This window comes from Chelonia mydas, chromosome 10 (genome assembly GCF_015237465.2).
Source record: "Chelonia mydas isolate rCheMyd1 chromosome 10, rCheMyd1.pri.v2, whole genome shotgun sequence".
Lineage (NCBI taxonomy): Eukaryota > Metazoa > Chordata > Testudines > Cheloniidae > Chelonia > Chelonia mydas.
Window position 1 is genome coordinate 42,806,985 of NC_051250.2, and position 6,403 is coordinate 42,813,387.

The following is a 6,403-nucleotide window of genomic DNA, read 5'->3' on the forward strand; positions in this document are numbered from 1 at the left end:
CACAGCTTTGGGGCAGTGATGATGCAGAAAGCTCATGGGCACTAACACCACCCTGAGAGCCCAGCTCCACGTACACATGGCTGAAAGCAGAGACCACAGTGAGCACCACTAGAGGGTTCACGGGCTATTTAAAGGGATACCACCCAAGTCCCATAAGGACACAGTGTCACTGGGTAAAGCCAGCTAGGCCCACCCTGGGAGGAGCACACCAGCATGAGAGGGATCCTCCAGGGGCATGGAGCCTTCATGCCACACAGCACACGACATGCGAACAGGGGCATGGCTGAGGGGGAGAGGGCAAGGCTTCGCATGCAGCCCCTTGTGGGTATGACAGCTCTCCAGTGGCTGGCCAGGGATTGGCCCGCCCAGAGCTGCAGCAGGATGGTGCTATATTGTCCCTCTCAACAGAGGAAAGATGGTGAGTGTATTAAAGGGGTCCTTTACTGGGGCTGCTCGGCACAGACCACTGCAGCTCCTAGCCAGCATGCTGCCATGGTACTGCACAGGGCCTGCTGTCTAAGTGCTGGCTGGGCGCATGTCATGAAGAAGGGATCCCTGACTAGATACTTCCCCACCCACCCCAGCATTGGGGCTCCTTTCAGCCCAGCCCTAGGGAGGGGAGCCTGCTGCTGCTGTCCAGCCCTTCTCAAAACCCATTTCTCCCCATTGTGGCTGGACAGAAGAAGAGGCCTTAGGGGGAAGGGCGTTGACCAGGGCCTCCAGAGCAGTGCTGCCAACCCCCATGATTTTAAGGTGAGGCTCGGGATCTTTGGTGGTTTTCATAGAGCCCCAGCTCCTGGCCTCACGGTTTGAGAATCTGGGCTTTCAGGTGCATCCAAGAGTTTCTAGCCCTGGGGGTTGCTGAGAGAAGCTGGAAAACGTGTCCCGAGTGCAGGAACCAGGAGGCAAAGAGAGACCCCAGCATGGATCATTCTAAGACAATCTCCTGTCTTGGTGATGCTCCAAGAGACCTGGGCACAACTCCCAGCTCTTCCACAGATTCCCTGTGAGCCCCCAGGCATATCACTTCATCTTCATTTAAGTGTTTCCTAACAACCTGGGCCAGGAGCAGTTTCCCTGTGACAGGGGAGAGCCCCTGGCAGAGGATCCCCACCAGGCAGGGCGGAAGCAGACAGAGTGGGCACCCAGCCACCAGGAACTTAACTGGCCCCACCAGTCATTTCCCAGGAACCCAACCACCATCTGATGGGCACAATGGTCCGGCACCGCTGAGCAGCAATAGACAAACCCTGGTGACCTCATTTAGTCCCTGTCTCAGCTGAGTCCTTACTTCGCTGTGCAGGGTGGGAAGACAAGAGATTGCACAGGGATTCCAGCTGCTCTCAGAACTGGGCTCCAGACCCTCTGCCTGTGGCTGGGGGCTAGCGCCACCCTGGCTACCCTGATGCAGGTGGGCTGGTTCCTTCCGCTCACTGTCCCACCCCCATAAGGCTGTCTTTCAACCAGGGTGGGCAAAGTGGGGCCTGGCCCATGGAGCACCCTCCTCTTAACAGACCAGGGTGTGTGGAAACAACAAGTCCCAGGGCAATGCTCCAGCTTGTTTTGCTCAGAGCATGTTGGGACCTGGAGTCTCTGCAGGGTGCCCCTCTGGTGTAAACATGAGGGCCCCTGCCATCCAGAAGGCAGTGTGGGCTGGTGGTCAAGGACCTGGGCTAGGAGACAAGTGACTCCCATCTCCCAGTGCAGTGCTCTAACCACTAGGCCACAACATCTCTCATTGCAGGTGCCCTCATAGTTAATAGAGAAGCACAACCTGCAGAGACTTCATGACCCAGCATGCAATGCTGTGGCACCGTAGGAAACCCACTTCCTCTCTGTTTCCCGACCCACCCTTTGTCTTGCCTATTCCGATTGGGCAGAGACTGTCTGTTGCTCTGTGTCTGTGCAGCTCCTAGCACAGATCCAGGAGAATCCCAACTTTCTGTTCAAATACAGGAAGTTTCTAGCCCTTATGGTTGCAGAGAAAAGCTTGAAAACATGAAGCAAGTGCGGCCTAAAGGCTCAGAATGGAGAAGGCAAACTAAACAGAACCCCTGCTGTATTGTTTTAAAGGACTCGTGATTTTTAAGCTCATCTCACGATTTTTGGAGGTCTGACTTGTGATTTTTGAATGCTTAGAGCTCGCCAGACTACAGTGCTGCCCTTGGACAAGCAAAGGTTAGATCCTCAAAGGTCTTTAGCCACTTAATTCCCCATAAAGTCAATGGGAGTTTGGTGCCAAAATTCCTTTACGGATCTAGGCCCTGGGCTTTAACTCCAGCACTAATGTGGGGTACAGCGGAGAAAACATATATGTATGTCAAGCTGCATATAAGTCTCACAGACATATCTGAATCCTAAGGGAAACCCCTTCCTGTCTGACACCCAGGTGTAACCCCAGGACATTCTGCCCTCACCAAGCTATCAGTTAAGGCCTGGAGTGAATCCAAGGGACATTAGAATAAGCTGCCAGATTTTAGAAGCTATTTCTGTGTGAGGCCCAGGCTTTTCCTAGCTGAGAGAACTGCCCTCTGAGCTCCTGTGTGGCAGGGCGGCCAGGATGACAGTTACCTGGCCCAGCCTTCACCGACCCCAAACACCATGCAGGATGGTACAGCCGGGCCAGCCGGAGGGAAGCACCCGCTTTTGTTCTCCAGAAGGCTGGTGTCTCCCTGGGGCTCTCCCCCTCTGCCCTGTCTGGGAGAAGGGAGAGGCTGGAAGAGTGAGATAGCTGGCCTTTGATGGCCCAGCAGCGGGCAGATAATTATACTGAGACTTCTTGACATCTTGGGATCTTAGCAAGGCTTTGACTCAGTCCCACATCACATTCTCATAAGCAAACTAGGGAAATGCGGCCATTATATTTCCCCTGGAAACCCCGAGATGAAGCCCAGAGACTTTAGTCTCCTGAGAGCTGAAATGCTTTAGTCCAGCTGACCTGTTGTGTGCCACAGGCAGAGAACAGGAGGGATGGAGGGTCCACCTCTGCCCCAGGCCCCTGCAATGGCAGGGAACTGATTAGGTGAGACATGCCCAGCTGATCGCAGCAGCCCACCAGCACCCCGTGCTATAGAGGAAGAGAAGACTCCCTCCCCAGGTTCCTGCTAATCAGCCCTGGGGAAAAAACCCTTCCTGACCCCAAATCTGCCAATCAGTTGGACCCTGAGCATGTCAGCAGGATGTACTAGCCCAGCATGTAAGACAGAGGCACCACACAGCAGTGGTCCACCCCAACCAGCACCCCATCTCGAGATGTGGCCAATCTCTGATGCTTCAGAAGGCAAAAAAACCCAAACAGAACACAATTGTTAAATTGGGCATCAGGGCGGGGGGAGGGGAGGAATCCTTCCTGACCTCTGCAGGCAGCCAGGCCTGAAGCATGAGATTTCATAGAATCATATAATATCAGGGTTGGAAGGGACCTCAGGAGATCATCTAGTCCAACCCCCTGCTCAAAGCAGGACCAATTCCCAAATTTGGTTATGCTCATCATCCTAATGCACAGCAGCAAGTGTTGGGAGCACGTTAAGGCCAATATGGGCAATCCCATTCTCCCCATGGCCCATGAAGGAAGGGGATGAACAGGAAATCACAGATTCCAACCAGAAGGGACCCCAGACCCTCCAGCCCCACGGTCACACATACAAGCCGCAGAATTTTGCCAAGAAGACAGTTTAAAGCATGTCTTTTGAAAACACAGCTAATCTTGTCTGAACCACTCCAAGTCTACCACCATCCCAGGAAGCTGTTTAAAGCTGCAGCTACCAGGCTTTTCTTCTATTTCTGGGGGTGGAGGGAAGTTCCCTAGAATGACCCCTTCCTGCCCAGAGACACAGATGTTGCCCAGAGATGTACCGAGTCCTGTACCCCACAGCCCCTGGCTAGGAATCTCTGCAGTAGGAAAGCAGGCCTCTCCTGCCTCTCTCTCCCCTTTGTCAGCCTCTGAGTGTTTTTCCAAGAAGCCATTGTGAAAAGCTCCGGCAGAAAGGGACACCTGGAAAAGCAGGAGCTGGATCTACTGCTCTGGCAGGATCCCAGGAAGGTGAGGGCAGCCCGGTGCAACGACCCAACCGCCACTTCCAGGCTCTGGGCTGGGCGGAGAGAGTATAAAACTCTCCCACACACAAGGGTTGAAGGAGCAGGAAGTTGCTAAGGTGGTGAAGGGGCCCAAGCCCCAGCTCTGCCAGTGCTTTAATCCCCGCAGCATGGAACAATACAGTGCATGGCATGAGGGGCCCTGGCAGAGGGGCCCAGCCCAATGCAAGTTCGCTTCATTTTCCCTCAGCAGCCAGCGCAAGCACTAATCCTGATTAGTGCCGGACAGGTTGGCTCTGTAGGGGCAGCTCACCACTAAAGTGGGGCAAACTCTTGCCCAGTGGGCACTCCTGAGCCGCTGCCTGTTGGCACGAGGCAGACAGGGCTGGCAGGGCTCCCCTCGCTAAATCTCTGTCACGCAAGCCACAGCCAGGGCAACTCCACCTGTAGGCGAGGGAGATTTAGTGAAGTTTTGGCTCTCCTTTGCTCTGTAGGGTCTCTCCCTCTCCCCCTCCTTCCCCAGCCCGGAGCAGCGCAGCATCGCCCCACTGCGGTGAGGCAGGCAGTGGGGATCAAGACAAAACCAAAGATGATGTCTCTGCACTTCCGTCAGACAGGAGTCACCCTCTGGCCTCAGCAGTGTCTCCGGCCTGCCTAGGGACATAACCTAGAAGGCGCTGGCCCTGCTCCAAACTCAGCCTCACTGATACAATAGGACTCCATGGGAACGGATCCCCTCCTGGGATTTTATCGCCAAGTGTGGCAGCGTCCCTTAAACAGCACCCAGGCAGGGCCACAGCGACTCTGTCTCAGACACTGACAGAGCTCAGTGAGGGATCTGGGCCTGCTCCCCACTGCCAGCGATGCCAGGGGCTGCAGGCTGTCCCCTTTGCTCCTGGGAATAGGCAGAATACACTCACGGGATCCTTCTGCCTGTGCACGGCCTGCTCCGCTGTGAAACACCCACCTCAGGCAGATCCTGGCCACAGGAACAGAAGATCCTGAACGGGGTTTCTGTGCTTGGGTGGAACAGCCCTAGGATGGAACCGAACTTTCCAGGATCCCTGGGCCCACCTGGAACAGACCTGTGAGCAGGCGGTGGGGGGGAACAGAGTCTGAACAGGACTGCTGGGCCCGCCTAGACGCACCCCGCTGCAGCCCCTGGGAGCAGAAGAACCTGAGCTGAACCCCCATGCCCACCAGCAACAGCCTCTAGGAGAAGATGGCACAACACCGGCCCACCCCAGGCCTGCCGCCCCAAAGAGACACCCTGCTGGCAGGACCCTTCCCCTGATCACAGCCCTGCCCCTTTTCTGCCCTGGGCTATACACCAGGGTCCCCCACAGCCTGACTAGGACTCAAGCGCCTCACAAAGGCTTATGTGGGCAGAAGGCATTGAGGTGGGGGGGGAATGAGCAGGAAACCCCCCCTTCCTCCCAGCTGGCTCCTGCCCCCTCCCAGCCCCAGCACAACGGGCAGTGTCCTGAGTGGAAGGGCTTGTCCATTCAGCAGCACCTGCCAGAGCCAGGAGGGCTGGGCAGGACCTTCCACACCTGTGGCTACTTCCCCCTCCTCCCTGCCCCGCTCAGTGACAGGCAGTGCGGCTCACTCTCCCACCTACCCAGCCCCAGCTCCGGCCACTGCCAGGCCTCGATACTCACGGTGATTCCTTCGGCCAAGTCCCCGCAGCCACAAAGGCCCTGGGAGGCTGCCAGACTGGTCCAGGCTGGGGAGGAAGTGCTGCTGGGCGCCAGGGATCAGGGCTAGGGATGGCTGGCCTCTCGCCACAGGGGAGCAGACAAAAAGGGGGACCGAGGATGCTCAGTGGAAGAAAACAAAAGGCTTGTCGGCTGGCTGCCCCTCCTGGCTTTGTTGTTTCACTTAGCGCACAGCACAGTGAGCCAGATGGCTTCGCCCATGCTCAGTGCCACTCCAGCTGGAGTCATGTGATGCTCTCGGCTCAGTGAGCAGGAGAGTGCTGCTGGGCTGGAGGCAGGGAAGCACAAAGCTCACACACGTACACACACGCGCGTCTAGTGCACCAGCCATCCATGCATCCATAGGCCGAGCCCCCTACCTACCATCTCAATGCAGCACAGAAAGCCCACAAGCTTCCTGACCCTGGTGCAGCGTAAGACACAGGAGGTGACCCAGATCGCTACCCCGAGGTCTGTCCTGCAGACCCACTGTGCTGCCTTGCCCTGGGGCTGGGGCTGGGTGTCAGATCTCTTGAGGGGAGAGCACTGCACTGCTGGCGGCAATTATACCCATTTCTCACCCTTGAGGAGGATTCCTAAATGTCCTTTCCCTCTCTGCCACCCTCACAGTTCACCCGCCTGCCCAGCTGTGGCCTGGTGACTTTTGAAGG

At 56.5% G+C, this 6,403-nt stretch overlaps 1 protein-coding gene across 13 annotated transcripts in view; it reads right to left on the reverse strand.

The window, feature by feature from the left end:
- The window catches only part of PARP6 (poly(ADP-ribose) polymerase family member 6), a 51,347-nt gene extending 45,359 nt beyond the window's left edge, over positions 1–5,988 (reverse strand). For 6 of the 13 annotated variants that reach the window (XM_037911430.2, XM_037911435.2, XM_037911432.2 and 3 more), the window contains exon 1: positions 5,697–5,986. The gene's annotated coding sequence lies outside the window, so the exon portion shown is untranslated. Of the gene's footprint in view, positions 1–5,696 lie in introns of all 13 variants that reach the window. The other 7 variants (XM_037911440.2, XM_037911439.2, XM_037911438.2 and 4 more) reach the window with 3 other exon arrangements.
- Between the last annotated feature and the right edge of the window lie 415 nt (positions 5,989–6,403).